The sequence below is a fragment of the Narcine bancroftii genome, chromosome 5 (assembly GCF_036971445.1).
Source record: "Narcine bancroftii isolate sNarBan1 chromosome 5, sNarBan1.hap1, whole genome shotgun sequence".
In the NCBI taxonomy this organism is placed as follows: Eukaryota; Metazoa; Chordata; class Chondrichthyes; order Torpediniformes; family Narcinidae; genus Narcine; species Narcine bancroftii.
The window spans coordinates 203079829-203099648 of NC_091473.1; positions in this window are offsets into that span (position 1 = coordinate 203079829).

Genomic DNA, 19820 nt, shown 5'->3' on the forward strand with positions numbered 1-19820 from the left:
TGCTTAGCCCTGTAACGTTTCATGTGATGGGTCAAATGTTTTTCCCATTGCTCACTCGAGCAGCCAGGAATATCAGGGTTATTCTCTAATGCCTCCCTAACTACAGCTGGCAGTCTACTCGTTACTGCAGCCCTAAAGAGTGTAGTCTGCAAGGGATCTGTGGCTGGGTGTACTCCTGCTTTATCAGTCCAACTCTCCCTACACTGACTCAAAAAAGTCGAGATCTCCTCATCCTCTGACTCCTTTTGTCTATTGTGAGGAGTCGGGGTGGTGTGATCCTCTGACATTCCTACCGAGAAGGCATTCTCAGGTGTCTGTTCTTGCTCTCTCTCATTTGTTTTTTCCAGTCGCATACTAGTTTCCCTCACTTTGCATACATCATTCTGTATTTCCTTCATTAACTCCTTCATTTCCTCCACCTTTTCCTGCATAACTCTCTTAAGTCTCTCCTTCGCCTCCTGGAGTTCGTGACCTGCTAATTCAGTGACATTCACTATTCCCTCATTTATCTGCATCACTGGCATCTGGGGAATAGGATAAGGTGGTGGCAATGTCTCTGGTAACTTTGGATATAGCGGGGCTGACGGCTTAACTTCCCCCGTTTTCTCCTTTATGATAGGGGTCCCTTTTTAATATTATGTTGAAGGTTCGCTTCCACAGCCATGCAAGCCAATGTCATAATGTGTAAATCTGCCCTTCTCTGTTCCTTCACTTCTCTCTGTTGTTTAAACCTTCTTCTATTCCATATAGATCCTTGTCCTTTTGCCTCATGTTCCTGTACCTCCTTGGCTGCTTCCCTCTCTGCTTCTCCTAAGTACAGTACCAGCCGGATTTTTTCAAACCCTCGTGGTACCTTCCCCTGATTCTGCAGCTCTCTCCATATCTGTTCGTACCGTGCCATAGCCTGTACCTCCTCTCCCTTCAGTAATCCTCCCAGTAATTGATTCCTTGTTTTTTCCCACTGTCGGTTTACAGATGGGGGAACCCCTCTGTCTCCCCCGAGCTCTTGCCCTACATCCCTATTTACTCCTTCCATCTCCGTTCTGATCTTTAACCCTTTAGACTTCGTACTTCACTGGGTCTCTCCCCGGTAGGATTTTGACACCCTGCAATTTACTTCGTCCCTTCCCACGTTATTATTAACACCAGCAGCACACTACACACAATCCTTAAACCAATACTTATTATAAAATATTATGATACACTAGACGATTCCTAAACATATACTTATCCACTATAGAAGCAAATAACTATAAAACAATACACCTTATACAGATACTTATACACTACTATGGTACACGATCCTTAATCAAATACTTATTACACACTATAGAAGCAAATAACCATCACCATACACCTTATTCTAATTGGCCAAGTGTCTAAAGCTATCTCTCAAGATCGCTACGAGGGGACTCCAACCCCGTTCTACTAGGAGGACTCCAACCCCCTTTTACTACAGGGGACTCCAACCCTGTTCTACTAGGAGGACTCCAACCCCCTTCTACTACAGGGGACTCCAACCCTGTTCTACTAGGAGGACTCCAACCCCCTTCTACTACAGGGGACTCCAAACCTGTTCTACTAGGAGGACTCCAACCCCCTTCTACTACAGGGGACTCCAACCCCGTTCTACTAGGGGGACTCCAACCCCCTTTTGTTTTATTCTTTGGCTTTAACGAGGGCTTTTGCAGAGTAGTGACAACACACAATTTATCGTTGCCAATAGCAGAACTTCGTTTAAACAGGCGTCTGCTTACCTCCCTTTGTAGGATGGTCACTTGTTGTTATCACCACACCACAATCGACCGGTGTTTCGTATCTTTTTCTTCCGTCACTTCTCCATCTTCATCACGTCGGGGTCACCAAATTGTCGGACTCTGGCTTTACCTTACTCTTAATTTAGTCTATGTGTAGTCTGAGTCCAGCGTGTTCTTTGAATGAAGTGATAGGAGAAAGTATTCGGTTCAACAGTCAATTTATTACACAGCACAAGAATAAAACTTAACAGAGCTCTGGGTCACTCATTAGTTCATAGGTCACCTGCACAGTGAGCTACTCCCCAAGACTGACCCCTATTGTCCAGTTGGTTCAGTTTATATAGGTCAACCTTATCATACAGAACAAAAGTTGGCTTCCTTTGCTAGATTTCATTATCATACAGAACAAAAGTTGTCTTCCTTTGCTAGATCTTTTTGCATAAGGGTTATCACAAGTCATCTCCTGTTTTGCAGATATCTGGGGTGTAGCACTCCCATCTTAATCCTCCAGGCCAGACTATCCTGTTGAGTTGATCAGAAATTAATTCATCCCCAGATATTTCTAATCACCATTCTGTTCTTGTCTGGCCAATTTCTGCTGTTCTCTTTAACACCTCCTCCTGCCTTAATCTTCCTCCTAGACTGGTTTTCCATTCCCTTTGTTTCTTGCAGGCCATTCTTTGTTCTGATCTGGCCTGTGTCTCCTGTGCTACTCACCACCTCCTTATTGAGCATTCCTCCTAAATCGTTTTATGCATTTCCTCTCCCTGTATTTTGGAGCAGACAATTTTGCTCAGCCAACTTTGCTCCATGCTGTGATTGCCACTTAATCACATTCCTTTTTCCCTGAACCATGCAGTAAATATACACTTATTAATTAATCATTTATTTCATACTGTTTTAACCCCTAGATTCCAACAGCTCCTAGAACGCTTCCACCAGCGTTGTCTCCGCTCCATCCTCAACATCCATTGGAGCGCTTTCATCCCTAACGTCGAAGTACTCGAGATGGCAGAGGTCGACAGCATCGCGTCCACGCTGCTGAAGATCCAGCTGCGCTGGATGGGTCACGTCTCCAGAATGGAGGACCATCGCCTTCCCAAGATCGTGTTATATGGTGAGCTCTCCACTGGCCACCGTGACAGAGGTGCACCAAAGAAAAGGTACAAGGACTGCCTAAAGAAATCTCTTGGTGCCTGCCACATTGACCACCCCCAGTGGGCTGATATCACCTCAAACCGTGCATCTTGGCGCCTCACAGTTTGGCGGGCAGCAACCTCCTTTGAAGAAGACCACAGAGCCCACCTCACTGACAAAAGGCAAAGGAGGAAAAACCCAACACCCAACCCCAACCAACCAATTTTCCCCTGCAGCCGCTGCAACCGTGTCTGCCTGTCCCGCATCGGACTTGTCAGCCACAAACGAGCCTGCAGCTGACGTGGACTTTTATCCCCTCCATAAATCTTCGTCCGCGAAGCCAAGCCAAAGATATCTATACTAGTTTCCTCATCTTCATATTTTTATATCAGTTTTATTCATCTCACACACTGTGGTAGAGGAGGAAATCATGTAGTACATTGGCCAAAAGCAGCTCCCATGACCAGCAATATGACCGTACCAACATGACTTATTATTTCCTGTGTTGTTGGACCAAGGATTAGTATCAGCCCACGACGTTTGCTCCTTCAGGTTAAGGAGTGCAAATTGGGTCTTTGTAAAAGTCTCATCTAAAAGAGAGCATTTTCAGTGGTGCAGACAGAGCACCTTGGCTCATGCCCTGGGAGTTATGTGCCTATGAACTGGATGTCCCAACAGAGGCAGAAGGCAGCAGTAACGTCTTAATTCTTGTCTCATGGGATACAATCAAAAATTATATAGTCGGGGAATTAAGGGTGTTGTGGTACACCACCAACCTACTGCAGGGAGCAACCTCTGTACCTGCAGGAGTGTAAGGGGTCAGAACACCTGGCCGGCTGTCAATCAGTTGGCCTAAATGGATCAAGCCCCACCTGGTCGGGTGTCAATCACCCTCCAGGATATAAGCCTGCGCCAGCCTCCCGAAGTCTCACTCAGAGTTATTGCAGCTACAGCCAGCCTGGCTCTGTGGAAGTCTTTGTGGATTAAAGCCTGTTGTACAGTCTTTACCTTGTGTATGTCTGATTCTGGCTAACAGCATACCACAGAGGGATACGGGGAAAAGGCTGGAAATGAGCCTATAGTAAGATCAGTCATGGTCTTGATGGGACAAATTATCCTATTTCTTATGGTTTTATCTTAAAATATTCTTCCAAAGATAATTCAGATTCCTCCATCCAGATCAAAGCAGCTGAATTGGATTTTAATCAATTATTTGGAGACTAGGATTAATGCTTGGTCCAAAAGCTTTTGCAAGAACCGGAGAAGTCTACTTCCCCACACCAACCACTTTGTCCCACCCGTACCAGCTCCACCTCCCTGCATTAAGGCCCATATCCATCTAAGCCCATCCTATCCATGAATCCTATCCAGGTTTTAAGGATGGTACCTGCCCTCTCCAGCAGCAGGTTTCTTACACTCACCCCACTCTGTAAAGTGTTACCCCTCCAGTTCTATTAAATCTCTCTTCCTCACCTTGAACTCATTCTCTAGCTACTGACTCCAATACCTACCCTGCTCGAACTTTCCCTATAACTCAGCCCTTCCCCACCCACTCTCTCCAAAAGAAAAACTCTTGGTAACATCCTCTAGAATTTTCCTTACCAACTCAAGTTTGACACAGTTCTCCTAGACACACTTACAATTCACCCTGTCCAAATCCCCAACAATCCCAGTCAAGGTTGCTGAAACAGTGGCCTTGTCGTTAAACTGACCAATTGTTAATCCAGTCTTGGGAAGCCAGACTCAAGTCTTAAACGTCAACTTTGAGTAGATTTATGATTTGTTTATAGTTTAATTTTAAAAGTGTTGATGCTGTTACGTAGTGGTTAGCACAACGTTTTTACAGCGCCATCGATCGGGACCGGGGTTCGAATCCCATGCTGTCCGTAAGGAGTTGTTACATTCTCCCCGTGTCTGCTTGGGTTTTCCACAGGGGGAGAGGGGCTTCGGTTTCCTCCCACCGTTTAAAATCTACCGGATGGTTGTAAGCTAACTGGGTGGCACAGACTCGTGGGCCAAAAGGTACTGTGTGGTATGTCTAAATTTAAATTTAAGATTTAATAGGGGTTCCATAAAGACATTAGGTTAATAATGATTTTCTCTATTCAGGGTCTGGGTATTCAGAAAATTGGCAACAGATTCCGCAATGATAGTGATCATGTTTGCATTGCTACCAGCAATGTCTTAAGGATGATAGTTCCTGTTTGATTATACTTGGCTGCCAGCAGGGGGCTGATACAGACCTGTATCAGAGATCTGTAATGGAAACCACTTTAATGTAAACTTTACAATGACTTTACTTTCATGGCTTGGTTCAGCATCATGCTGAAGAAGATTGAAAAGAGGGTTGGTGCGAGAACACAGCCTTGCTTCACGCCATTGTTAATGGAGAAGGGTTCAGAGAGCTCATTGCTGTATCTGACCCGACCTTGTTGGTTTTCGTGCAGTTGGATAATCATGTTGAGGAACTTTGGGGGACATCCGATGCGCTCTAGTATTTGCCAAAGCCCTTTCCTGCTCACGGTGTCGAAGGCTTTGGTGAGGTCAACAAAGGTGATGTAGAGTCCTTTGTTTTGTTCTCTGCACTTTTCTTGGAGCTGTCTGAGGGCAAAGACCATGTCAGTGGTTCCTCTGTTTGCGCGAAAGCCGCACTGTGATTCTGGGAGAATATTCTCAGCGACACTAGGTATTATTCTATTTAGTAGAATCCTAGCGAAGATTTTGCCTGCAATGGAGAGCAACGTGATTCCCCTGTAGTTTGAGCAGTCTGATTTCTCGCCTTTGTTTTTGTACAGGGTGATGATGGTGGCATCACGAAGATCCTGAGGCAGTTTACCTTGGTCCCAACAAAGCTTGAAAAACTCATGCAGTTTGGCATGCAGAGTTTTGCCGCCAGCCTTCCAGACTTCTGGGGGGATTCCATCCATACCTGCTGCTTTGCCACTTTTCAGTTGTTCGATTGCCTTATATGTCTCATCCAGGGTGGGAACCTCATCCAGCTCTAGCCTTAGGGGCTGTTGAGGGAGCTGGAGCAGGGCGGAATCTTGGACTGAGCGGTTGGTACTGAAAAGAGATTGGAAGTGTTCTGACCATCGGTTGAGGATGGAGATCTTGTCGCTGAGGAGGACTTTGCCGTCTGAGCTGCGCAGCGGGCTTTGGACTTGGGGTGAGGGGCCGTACACAGCCTTTAGAGCCTCGTAGAAACCCCTGAAGTCGCCAATGTCCGCGCTGAGCTGTGTTCGTTTGGCGAGGCTAGTCCACCACTCATTTTGGATCTCCCGGAGTTTGCGCTGAAGATGGCTGCATGCGCGACGGAAGGCTTGTTTCTTCTCTGGACAGGACGGCTTTGTAAGGTGAGCCTGGTGGGCAGCTCGCTTCTTTGCCAGCAGCTCCTGGATTTCCTGGATTTCATTCCCCAACAATGAAGACGCTGTTTACATCCGGTACCGCACGGATGGCAGTCTCTTCAATCTGAGGCGCCTGCAAGCTCACACCAAGACACAAGAGAAACTTGTCCGTGAACTACTCTTTGCAGATGATGCCGCTTTAGTTGCCCATTCAGAGCCAGCTCTTCAGCGCTTGACGTCCTGCTTTGCGGAAACTGCCAAAATGTTTGGCCTGGAAGTCAGCCTGAAGAAAACTGAGGTCCTCCATCAGCCAGCTCCCCACCATGACTACCAGCCCCCCCACATCTCCATCGGGCACACAAAACTCAAAACGGTCAACCAGTTTACCTATCTCGGCTGCACCATTTCATCAGATGCAAGGATCGACAATGAGATAGACAACAGACTCGCCAAGGCAAATAGCGCCTTTGGAAGACTACACAAAAGAGTCTGGAAAAACAACCAACTGAAAAACCTCACAAAGATAAGCGTATACAGAGCCGTTGTCATACCCACACTCCTGTTCGGCTCCGAATCATGGGTCCTCTACCGGCACCACCTACGGCTCCTAGAACGCTTCCACCAGCGTTGTCTCCGCTCCATCCTCAACATCCATTGGAGCGCTCACACCCCTAACGTCGAGGTACTCGAGATGGCAGAGGTCGACAGCATCGAGTCCACGCTGCTGAAGATCCAGCTGCGCTGGATGGGTCACGTCTCCAGAATGGAGGACCATCGCCTTCCCAAGATCGTATTATATGGCGAGCTCTCCACTGGCCACCGTGACAGAGGTGCACCAAAGAAAAGGTACAAGGACTGCCTAAAGAAATCTCTTGGTGCCTGCCACATTGACCACCGCCAGTGGGCTGATAACGCCTCAAACCGTGCATCTTGGCGCCTCACAGTTTGGCGGGCAGCAGCCTCCTTTGAAGAAGACCGCAGAGCCCACCTCACTGACAAAAGGCAAAGGAGGAAAAACCCAACACCCAACCCCAACCAACCAATTTTCCCTTGCAACCGCTGCAATCGTGTCTGCCTGTCCCGCATCGGACTGGTCAGCCACAAACGAGCCTGCAGCTGACGTGGACTTTTTTACCCCCTCCATAAATCTTCGTCCGCGAAGCCAAGCCAAAGAAAGACAATGACTTTAATGTAAAGAACCTTTCCCTTCATCCATGAGCTATCTAAGAACTCACTCATACAAGATGAAACAGATTCCAGTCAGGATTCTCAGAAAATTAGGTTGAAAATTTTTAACCAATTTTTAAATTTAGACATACAGCAGGGTAGAAGGCTCTTCTGGCCCATGACCCTGTGCCAACCAAATTCCCCAATTAACCTACAACCCTATATTTTGAAGGATGGGAGGAAAGCAGAGTACCTGGAGGAAACCCGCACAGACCTAGGGAGAAGGTACAAACTCTTTCCAAGGCAGCGCTGGATTTGAACCCGAATCCCGATTGCTGGCGTCACTGTAATAACATTGTGCTAACCGTGCTGCCCTACAGAGTAGTAGAGAAGGATTCTCTTGTTGTTCCTTTTGTCATTTAGGTTTGCAGATGTAGATCAAAGATTCATAGATGATGTCAATAATAGGATAACCTGCTGGGTGTAATAGTACATGAAATCAAGACGAGAGTAACCAATTATACTGTATCATACATAACCTTGTGTTTATTATATTCTTCATAGTTCCAGAGCATAATTTTTCCCATGTTTCATTTTTTAACTTTATGTTTAAATCTTTTTCCCACTTTTGTTTGGGTTTATAGCTTATTTCATTATTTTCCTTCTCTTGCAGCTTGATGTGTACATTATAAATCTTTTTATTATCATTATTTCTGTAATCACATATTCAAAGCTGCTTCCTTCTGGTAATCTCAGTCTGTTTCACAATTTATCCTTTAAGTAGGTTTTCAGTTGGTGGTATCCAAACATTGTATCATGAGTTATTCCATATTTGTACTTCATTTGTTCAAATGTTAAATTATTTCCCAAAAAATAATTTTCTATTCTTTTAATTCTTTTTCTCTCCCATTCTCTAAAGGAAAGGTTATCTCTTGTGAAAGGGATTAGCTGATTTTGTGTCAATAATAATTTTGGTAGTTGGTAATTTGTTTTTTTTCCTTTCTAAGTGAATCTTCTTCCATATATTGAGTAAATGATGCAATACTGGTGAGCTTTTATATTACACCAGCTTTTCATCCCACTTATAAAGTATATGTTCCGGTACCTTCTTCCCTATTTTATCTAGCTTTATCTTAGTCCAATCTGGTTTTTCCCTTGTCTGATAAAAATCTGATAAATACCTAAATCTATAATAATTTTTAAAGTTTGGTAACTGCAAACCACCTTGTTTGTACCTCTGTTAATTTATCTAATGCAATCCTCAGTTTCCCCCCTTTCCATAAATATTTCCTTATTATTCTCTTTAGTTCATTGAAGAATTTCTCCGTTAAGGGAATTGGTAACGATTGAAATAAGTATTGTATCCTTGGGAAGACATTAATTTTAATGCAATTTACCTCCCTATCAATGTTTGCAGTAATTCTTTCCAATGTTCTAAGTCTTCCTGTAATTTCTTTATTAATGGCTGATCATTTAAATTGTACAGGTGGCTTAAATTATTATCTAATCTAATACCTAGGTATCAGATTGCTTGTGTTTGCCATTTAAATGGTGATTCTTTTTTAAATTCTGTATAATCCGCATTACTCATTGGCATCGCTTCTCTTTTATTTGCGTTGATCTTGTACCCCGATATTTTTCCATATTCCTTCAATTTCTTATGTAGTTCTTTTATTGATATTTCTGGTTCTGTTAACCTATGATGTCATCTGCAAATAAACTGATTTTATACTCCTTCTTCTTTATTTTTATCCCTTTTATTTTATTTTCTGTTCTTATCAGTTCTGCCAATGGTTCTATTGCTAAAGTGAACAGTGAGGGGAATAATGGACATCCCTGCCTAGTTGACCTTCTTAATTTAAATTGGTTCGATACATATCCATTCACCTTCACCATGGTCCATTATATATTGCTTTAACAGTTTGGTGTGTTAAGGGATGTGTTACAGTGTGTTATGCTGCTGTTTACTAACGCATGTGTTGCGCAATGTGCCAGCTCGATCTCTTAAAACAAAATTCGGATGGACGCAAATCACATAGTTTGCAAGTCGGGGAGTACCTGAGCCTCGTTTATATTTTTGCATGCATGGGCGTCCACTTGGTGTACTGAAAATTTTCAGTGCGTTGCCTGATCCCAAATGAAATTCTGTTGCGCCTGTCCCCAGAGAGGGCGTTCATGAATTTCCCACCCATCTTATGCCACCGAGCCATCCCCACTGCCGCGGCGTTGGCCACATTTGGTACAAACGTGGACTGGCCCGCAGGATGAGCGCTCCTGGTGCCAGCTCGGCAAGTTGACTGGACCCAAGTGCTTTTCCTTTAGTTAAAGTTTTCCCCATGGCGGGATGAAGTGCCGCCATTTCCCCTCCTTTCCAGCGGCTGGAACCATCTGTGAACCAGGCGTGCAATTTCTGTTCAGGGTCAAGGGAGTCGAAAAGTTGGCCCCAGGACACGGGGGATGGCCAGATTTCAGGAACGTCTGGGGCCGCAGGAAGGACATGAGCTGGTCATGGAAGCGGCTGACCCCTTCTGGACTGGGTTCAGCTCAATCGGTGATATGCCATTTCCATTTTACTATAGAGGACCTCTGGGCACGACCCTCTTAGTAGGTGGAATCGGGAGGTAACCCATCACATTACAGGGAGGTGGGGAGCAAAGGACAACAGGATCAGTGCCTATTTGATGCTCAGTGGAGAGGAGCGCCAGATAGCAGGCAAACAGCTGGCACTCGAATGGGCTGAATGTGAGCTGCTGCTTCAGGCAGAGATTTAGTCTATAGCTCAGCGGGACTCTGCACCCTTGGATCTTCTGCTAGAGGCTCCATTCAGCGACCGTCTCACTGGCGGAGAGCTATAATTCAAAAGGAACACCTGCCTGGTGGGGAGTGAGTGACAGTGCTTGTTCAACAGCTTGCTTTGCTAGTTCAAAAGCAGTCTGTTGTTCTGGACCCCATTAAGAATATGGCCTGCTTACCCTATAGATGTGTCTAAGGAGCATGGTAAGGTGGGGTACGTACTGCCGCCAATAACCCGGGAGCCCCACAAAACTCTGGGTGTCAGTTTTATTTGAGGGGACAGCAAAATTAAAGATCTTATTCTTGGCAGTCCCGGGAATGTCTCTTTGGCCTAAGTACCATTGTATTCCGAGGACATTCTGGCTGGGGCCCTGCACCTTATCAATATTAATAGCCCAGTCCTGGGAGGAGAAAAAAGGAGAGTAAACGACCCAGGTTGCCGTTCACACTGGACCATGAATTAATTACCTGGTTCATGCAGATATCTCGAATCTATGGTGGGCCCAACCTTCAGTAGTGACACCTCGCAGAGGCAGTTGCCCATTCACACTGCAGCCTACCAGGTACCAAGTCAAATCCGAGTTAATTCGGCTGGGCTCGACACACACCCACTCAACCCCCCCAGCAAGAGTCAGATGGGCCTTGTAGGAGGATTGATATAATAGGCAATGGACACCTCTGGAAGTTGAATGCGTTGTAAATCGTGGGAGATTAAACCATGGCAGATAGTGGGGTTATCTTGAGGTAGGCGACAGAATGTATAGTCTCCTGTCCCAAGTTCTGGGAGCCAGGATGAAAGGGATTGGCTAAATCCACCACTGCACACCAAGGCTTGTCTAGGTGTCCCACAATATCCTCCACTAAGGTGACTACAATGGGCATGGAGGAACCAATGGGGGGGGGGGGGTGGGAAATGGGGCTTTTCAAAAATATTTTATTTTGAGAATTTTCAATCAACATGCAGTCAAAACGAAGAATAATCAAAAAGACAAACATCAAATATCCATAAATATTAACAAAATCATACAAATATCGGCCCACACGTTGATATTAAAGAAAGTCAAAAGAAGTCAACATGTGATTGAATTATTATAAAGTAAGAACATTTACAATAATAATACAAAAAGGCAAATTCAATGTCCATGTCGGACCAAAGGGAGAGAAAGAAGAATAAAACTACTCGTAGCACGATGGACTGTAGAAATGAACAGCTGGATACCTTTGGGGGGAAGAAAATCACGTCTAACTTAAAGAATAAATATGTCACATTTATAAAGGTCTGGCAGCCAGATACAGTAATAAAAAGGAACAAAAAAGGGTATAAAAGTAACTATTTTCTAAATATAGAGAGAGGGAGAGAAAAAAAAATTCAGTTTTCCCATCTGTACTCTATAAAATCTGTATGTATGGAAGGGAGGGACTGTTCTGTTTTTGTCTTTGTTGTGTTTGTGAGAAAATATGTATTGTATATTTAAAATGTTACTATGAATCAAAAATAAAATATTCAAAAAAAGAAAAAAATAAGAGGAACCTCCCCCCACCCCTCCAAGAAACAAGAAGAAAGAGAACAAATAAAAGATTGGCTTCACCAAGGATAAACCCCATTCCCACCAAGGGACAAATAACCTGACATTGAGAGTCCTCAGTGCTGTGAGCATTGGGGTAGGTGGTGGTGGGGGTGGATGGAGACACAGGAGGGAGGAATCGTTAAAGGTTTATCCCGATGTACTTTCAGTATGAATTCTATATTCTTAAAAATACTTCTTCCCTGTTTCTGAGGTTCGAGGTGATCTTCTCCAGGGAGCTAAACCTAGATGGGAATTGGCCTCCACCAAAACACGATTCATGAACTTTAATTGATATTTCGACTGCCTCATTTTAGGTTTTGTGTCTTCTAAATTCCCCAATAAAAATAATTCAGGTGCCTGAGGGTATTGAATTCCAGTAATTTTTTTTCCCAGGAGATGACCCAAATCTTCTCAGAAAGGCCTCACTTTAGGGCATGACCAGGTTGAATGCAAGAACCCATTTCAAAAACATTGGTGTGGTATTTCCGATTTGTGAGGCAAGAAGTTGTATTGTATTAGTCGATACCTTACATTAATCATGTTAATCGTGATGTCCCGACAAAAGTTGGACCAGCAAAATTTCTATACCCAAATCTGATTCACACCTTTGTCCTGATTTATCGAGCCCTTGCCTAAAGTAAGGAATACATTTTGAAATACATTGTTTAGTGCTCCCCTTTCGAACCAGAGTCTCTATTTCACTACACTACGGTAAGGTTAGTACTGGACCTAATTTGTCCCTTAAATAAGATCTTAACTGAAGATATCAGAAAAAAAAGATGTATTTAAAACTCCATATTTATTCCTAATTTGCTCAAATGTCATAAATTGTCCCTGCTCATAACAATCCTCAATACACTTGACCCCTCTCTGGGACCAAATGTCCAGGATTTTATTATCAATTGTTAACAGAATTAACCTATTTTGAGCCAGGGCTGTTTTAGGGGGCAGACTTTGTTGAGGTGTCTGTAGTTCCCCGACATGTGCACGCCATGTCCCATTCCTTTTATGGACGACCTAGACAGGGCTGTTGAAGGGTCTCCCACAGTAGAGCTTGGACAGCCTCTGTTATATCTTGGTGTCTCCAAGACAGTGTCTCTTAGTGTTGGCTACAGATGACCTTGGAGGGAGGGGGAACAATGACTGGTTCCTATTTGGCTGCTTCAACTACGACCATGCATCCCCGAACGTGAACTTGCCCGTTAGTATAAAGGAACTAGTCCTTTTAAAACACTGATCCCCCAGGATACCTTCAGACGATACCGCTATTGAAACTGTGACAGGTTGAGGAAGTTGGTTCCCATTGGCCTTGCAAATCGCAACTTCCTTCACAGGTAAGAGGGAACCCCCTAACCCCTCTATATGCATCTGTGTTCCTTTCCACCCAGCATGGTTGCACAGGCTGATGGTGTGCTGTCCACCTGTGTTAACGACCTCCATCCATCTCTGTAGGATCTCCCCTCCCCAATATACAGCTTTGGCTATGTGTGGCCTCAGGTCCCCTGGGCGGGAGAGGACGATGGAACAAATGCACCCTGGCCTTCATCCTATGGGAATAGGGTGGAGGTCTGCCACCCTGTGGGTGAAGGTTCCTGCTGGCAGAGATGGGACATTTCATGTTTCAGCAGGTCTCTGAGCTCAGCCTTGAGGACAGGAGAGACTGTTTTGAGTGGGGGAAGAGGCAGAGGCAGTGTCAGTTTCGGTGGAGGCAGCCCGAGTGGTCTGAAGGGTGGGTGGGGGTGCCACCTTTGTCAGGCTTGATCCCAGGGTGGGTATGGGTTTTCCTCTGGCCAGCTTTCCCCCTGCAAAGCTTTGCACAGCGTGTAAATAGTGGCAGTTGAGATCACATCAATGCTGGCTCGGTCCACCTCTGAGTGCAGTAGATCCAAGTTTGCACATAAAATGAGGGGTTGTGGCTCCAGCCTTCATTTCTGCCCTATGGATCCCGCTTGCATGTATTCTGACCCTTCCAGGAGGGTCCCTCACAGTCTTCCCATTAGCAGGTGTCATGAGGGGCAGTTCAAATCAAGGCCAGTGCACTGGTCACCTTGGTATTTTCTAAAAATTTACAATCGTGGGCTCCCTCGTTCATCAAGGTGTGGCCGCTCATGTAAATTGAGAAGGGTAGGATACCAGACCATCACGGTAGTCACTACCTGATCCCACAGGGTAGTGCCGTCCCAGATCCTTTCCTGCGGCACACTCTGCTCGTTGGATAGGCTCCCCAGGGCGCTCGCTTTCTGGTGAGAGCTCACATTGGGGGTCACCTCATCCCACAGCCGGAGAAGCCATGCAGTCAGCTGCTCGCCCGGCCACTGGCGTTACCGCTCCGCCAATTGGGTCGGCTCTTTGGCTGAGAAATCCCAGGTCTCTGTAGTCTTGGAGTGACCACACACACTTGCCCCTGCAGCCTCCTCATCTTCACCCCCCTCCCCCGGGATCACGTGGTGATTGGTCGAGCATGTAGGGATTTGGGTGCACCCTCGTGGCGGGTCTATGTGACTAGGCGTCGAGCCTGCAGGTGGTTGGGTATGTAGGGTGGAGGGCATATGCAATGGGACCTCGGCTCCTCGGGCACCCCCTTCTCGTCATTGTCCATCCACACATCCCCCCAGCCATGCATCCAGCGTCATTGCGCCGGATCAGGGCTTGAATTTTGAGCGGGTCCAGCCAGACCGGCGGGCTGCCTGCGCCTGCTGGATTTGGATCAGCCTGCAGGCGGCCTTGGTACCTCTGGCCTCGAAGTCATTGGCTCAGGTCTGGGCAGCCTGTGGCCCATTGCCAATTTTTAAGTGGCCCAGGGTGAAGTTTAAAATTAAAATGGGATATGTCCCATTAGAAGTCTCAAACAATAAATCGCACTATATAAACATTGCACTTTTTAGTTTCAACACTAGATGTCACTGCCATTTTGAACAACTACCAGACCGACCGTTGCAATGTTAACTCATTGATGAAAACATTTACCTCAGTTGATTAAATACGTAGGAACTGAAAATACAGAAACTAGCAAGGAAGTGCCAAAAATTTCAGGCATGGTGGGAAAATCAATACTTGCTCACCTAAGTCAAGTGGAAGTGTGTTTGTTTGATTTGCAAGGAGTGAAACACTATCGACTGCAAACGCTGTGATTGTAGTAAACACACTAAAATGCTGGAGGAACTCAGCCAGTCTTTTCAGTATCCATAGGAGACAAAGATATATTGCTGATGTGTTTGCCTGAGCCTTTCTTCAAGGAAAGATCAGAAAAGGCAGAAGCAAAATATATCAGAAAGTCTCAGAATTCAAACAAGGGGATAGGAATCCAGACCAACAAAAGATGTGATAAGGGATTAGGTAGAATTTATCATGTCTGTACGAAAGGAGACAGGGAATGGAGAGATGATGAGGGAAGAAGAGGTGGGGGTAGGTTGTACTGCCAGACTGAGACCACCCGTAAATTGGAGGAACATTGCCTCATTTTCTGACTGGGCACCCTCCAACCAGATGACATTATTGTCACCTTCTCTGGCTTTTGTTAAATTCCCCTACCCCCTTCTTCCCCCATCACACAGACTTAATAAATTCTATCTAGTCCCTGTTGTGTTGAGTGTCAGGTTTGGAGGGTTAACAGAGAGACGAGTCTGGCCACAAGGGTTTGTAATCACACTTAACTTTTATTAACACACAATTAATAGAAGAGTGTGGGAAAATTACAGCAGGACTAAAACACATGTGCACAATTTATAAAAGAGAATGGGAAAACACGTGCATAATTTAAAAAAAAATGTGTGCACAATTTATAAAAAAGCGTTGGAAAATCGTAATGGGAAACAAACAGAGGAGAACGATAAACAGCACACAATTACTAATTCGCACAGCCAATGCAGTCATTCGCACATTATAAGCAGGAATTCTACACACCCTCCCAGACTCTGATCATTGGGAGGCAGCTCTGGTACACACGGTACGCAGGGGTATACACACGCTCCAGGAGCCATGATTGTTGGGAGCAGTGGCTCTACTGCAAGTATTGATCTATAGCAATACTATGGCCCAGCTTCAGTGCAGTGCACACCTTACCTGTGACCCTTCCAAGCAATGTCCACAGTAGCAATTGATGTCCACGAGGCAAAGAGAACAAATGTGCTGCGCTCCTGTTAAATACAGGGCTAATCTGTGTATCTAGCCAAAAAGGACACTAAGTGATTTGAATTAGCCAACATCAAGGTGTGCACTAATTAATGACCGGAGTCCAACCTGAACTGACAGGTAATGTGTCATTCGAGTAAGTTTCAGACAGGGAGAACACGTGGCCATGCCTCCTCCACACACAATAGTTCCTTATTATATCCAATTTCCTCCCTTTTGTTGGTCTGGATTCCTCCCCCATTGTTTGAATTCTGAGACTTTCTAATATATCCTGCTTCTGCCTTTTCCAATTTTTCCTTGAAGAAGGCTCAGGCCCGAAACGTTGGCAATATATCTTTCTCTCCTATAGATGCTGAAAAGACCAGCTAAACTTCTCCAGCATTTTGGCATGTTTGATTTTCAAGGAATCGGTTAACTTTAATAGCCTATCTACAGATTTAAATATTGCATCAAAATCATTAAGGTGGACACTTGGGCCATGAACTGTATTCACTGAGAGTTGTGAAGGAATGTTGGACACTGATGTGTCCCTTTCATCTTTTCTCTTGTTCTTATTTTACACCCAGCATTTTATTTTGCACTGCTTTCTGAATGGGTTTTAAAGAGTTTTATTCAATTAAATTGAGGAGCAGCAGATACAGAAATGCCAACTGCAATATGTGAGCACATCAATAAACTACTGTCATCTCAACAGTTGGTGATACAGTAGTGGGTCAGTAGCATGAACAGGAGCAGGCAGAGCACACAGCCCTGCGGGGCCCAGCGCAACAATGCTTGACGGTAATGACATAGCTATTGATTACATTGGGTCAAGTGATTTGTCTGGCCAAGTCTGGAAACATTGGCGAGGGATAGCCACTGACTAAACATGGTTCATTCCCACATCTGATCAGCAAGAGGAATCTAGTCCCAGCAATCGCGCCCAAAGAGAGCCAGCAATCAGGGCCAGGGTTTGAATCCCATGCTATCTGTAAGGAGTTTGTACGTTCTCCCCATGTCTGAGTGTGTTTTCCCCGGGGGCTCCAGTTTCCTCCCACCCTCCAAAACATTTGGGGGCTGTAGGTTAATTGGGGTTAAATTGGGTAGCATGGGATTGTGGGCCAAAATGGCCCGTTATTGTGCTGTTTTTAATTTAAAAGTTAAACTGTTCAGTAGTGTTGTATAGTTACTTTGATAGACAATTAATTTTTGATGGCACATGGGTTTTCTGGTTTATAAGCACTGTATTTCTTGCAGGGAAACTGGTTGAAAACGGCCAGGATTAATATTGTTTGGCCCGTAACTCCTTATATTTTGCTGTATGTGGCCCACAACCAGAAAGGTTTGGCCACCCACAGTGTCGGCAATGATGGCAGATGACAAATGAGGCTGACATTCCCAAATGCACTTCACCAGTAACCAAAAGAAATTAAATGGATCACCAAGTCATAACACTAACACTCATATGAAAGAACATGCAGGCATTATGATGGCTGCAAGTCTGAAATGTTGAACGCAATAATGATCCTGATAATTAAATTAATTAGCTATTAATTAAAGCTGGAACTTGCCAGCTGCTAGTTTTCTCTTTGTGGACTAATTTTAACTTTTACAAAGCTATTCCCATTTCTTAAATGTTAAAGCTGTACCTCTGGCTCATTAATTCAAAAGATCCGAGGGCAAAGAGAGAAAGGAAAACATTCTCAAGGAACACTCCAAGGACAAATTCCAAGCCTGGAATTTCTCTCCTCACAGATGCCCACTTTTTGAGCTTTTCAAACAAAAGAAACATTGAGAGCTGTGGGGCAGGGAACTATAAAGTGGTCAAAGCGAACCAGTATGCTATTTAGGACTAGACAGGAGAGTAGCCTCCATCACCACAACAACTGGACTCCATAATAAAAAATATGGAGCAACATTTTTTTAAAAACTGAAAATGCTAGAAACAATCAAGAGGCAATTCACAATTCACATAACCTTTTATCAGAACAAATGGAAAAAACCAGGTTCCAACAAAGGGCCGAAGACCTGAAACATTAACTATTTCTCTTTTCACTGACCTGCTGGATGTTCCCAGAACGCAATTTTTTTTGGAACCAGTCAGGAATGAGGCCAAATTGCATAGGGAAGTTTTCAGTGGCAGAAAGAAAGCACATCGACCGCCAATGATGGGGAAACAGAGCAGCAATCTTGGATACGGCACAAAGCCCTTTCAAATTGCCTTGTAAAATGGGGTTAACCGGGCAATTTACTAGGTTGAAGACCCAGGGACGGGGCTATTTGAAAGGGCAAAACAGGGCAAGCCCAGTCAAAATCTACCCGGGTCCCAGACCTACCTCGGTGGGCTTAGGACCCCTGTGTCCTCCTCCGCCTATTTGAAAGAGAAAATGGCTCTCCCTGTTACTCTGGAACTTTAAACAGAGAGGGAACAGAAAGAACAGGAACACATCAATCACTATGTCATCGCAGGGGCGGGATCCCCCTTAAATTGCCGGGTTGGCGATTTGACAAGTAGGTTAGGTTTGTGGAGGAACACACTACCCAGTAATCTCAGGAGAGCTACCCAGGTGCTGCAACTTGAAAGCACCTACAGACGTGAGGGCTCTAGAGATCAACTCCAAGTCAAGTTTATTGTCATCTGATTATACAATTACAACTTGATGAAACAGCATTCCCAAGTCTCGGAACAAAACACGCAGACACACAACCAGACATAACACACACACACACACACACACACACACACACACACACACACAGACAAATAATACATATGTAGGATAAGTATTTCATCTACACCAAACTGGGTTCTGCAGAAAGGCGTAGGGGGTTCTGTGGAAGAAATGACGATCTGTGTGGGTGAAGCTGATAACTGTGGGCCAGAGTTGGTGCCGCACTGCTGCCAGGTTGACCCGCGCAATGGATTCTGGGAGCTGGCGGAGGCAGCATGTGTGAGGAGGGGGCTCTGAAACAGTCTGCCACCTGCAGTAAGTTAACAATGGGAGGGTGCGCAAACGGCAGTGTCTGACATGGTGGGGGAGGTCCGGACTGAAATGGGGAGCGAGGGGTGGGTTGGGCCGTAACAGGGATTGAGGGGTAAGGGGGTGGTAGCCAGGCTTGTGGCGGGGAGTGAGGGGGCATCAGGTGTAGCCTGGGCCTGTGGCGGGGAGTGAGGGGGCATCAGGTGTAGCCTGGGCCTGTGGTGGGGCAAGGTCAAAGGCGGCCTTACTAAAGCTCAGCCAAGTTAATCCAAGACTGGGAGTTTATTTACTTTCTTATTATGCTTGAACTGTAATTCGTGATTGGGGTTCCGTGATTTCCAAGTGCTCCCCAAAGGGTCTGGAAACTGAAAAGTTTGGGAAGCCCTGATCTATACAAATAAATATTGTTCTGTACATTTGAAGGCCTCGGGTGGTTAGTGTGAGCGGTTCCTTTGGTTGTTCAGTGTTCTCACTGCCCATGAGAAGAAGCTGTTCCTCAGCCTGGTGGTGCTGGCTCTGATCCTCCTGTATCTCTTCCCCAACAGGAGCAGCTGAAAGGCACTTTGTGTGGGGTGGAAGGGGTCCTCAATGATTTTAGAGCCCTCTTCAAGAGAAGGTGAACAAGAAGGTATCAACGCAACGTGAGTGAAACGCTAAAGTCCAGAAACACTAAAGATCTTCGAGGAATAAGCAGAATGAGCCAGAAGCAAGAAATCTCAGAGAGTCTCAGAACTAAGATAGTGCCAGCTGGGGAGATGAATCCAGACCAACAAAAGGTGTGAAACTGTTATGCTAAGGGATGTGGTAAGAATTTTTCATGATTGTGAGAAAGGAGACAGGGAATGGAAAGACAGATCGAAAGCCAGAGAAGCCAAAATTAATGCCATCCAGTTGGAGGGAGCCCAGTCTGAAGATGAGGTGTTGTTCCTCCAATTTGCAGGTGGTCTCAGTCTGGTAGTG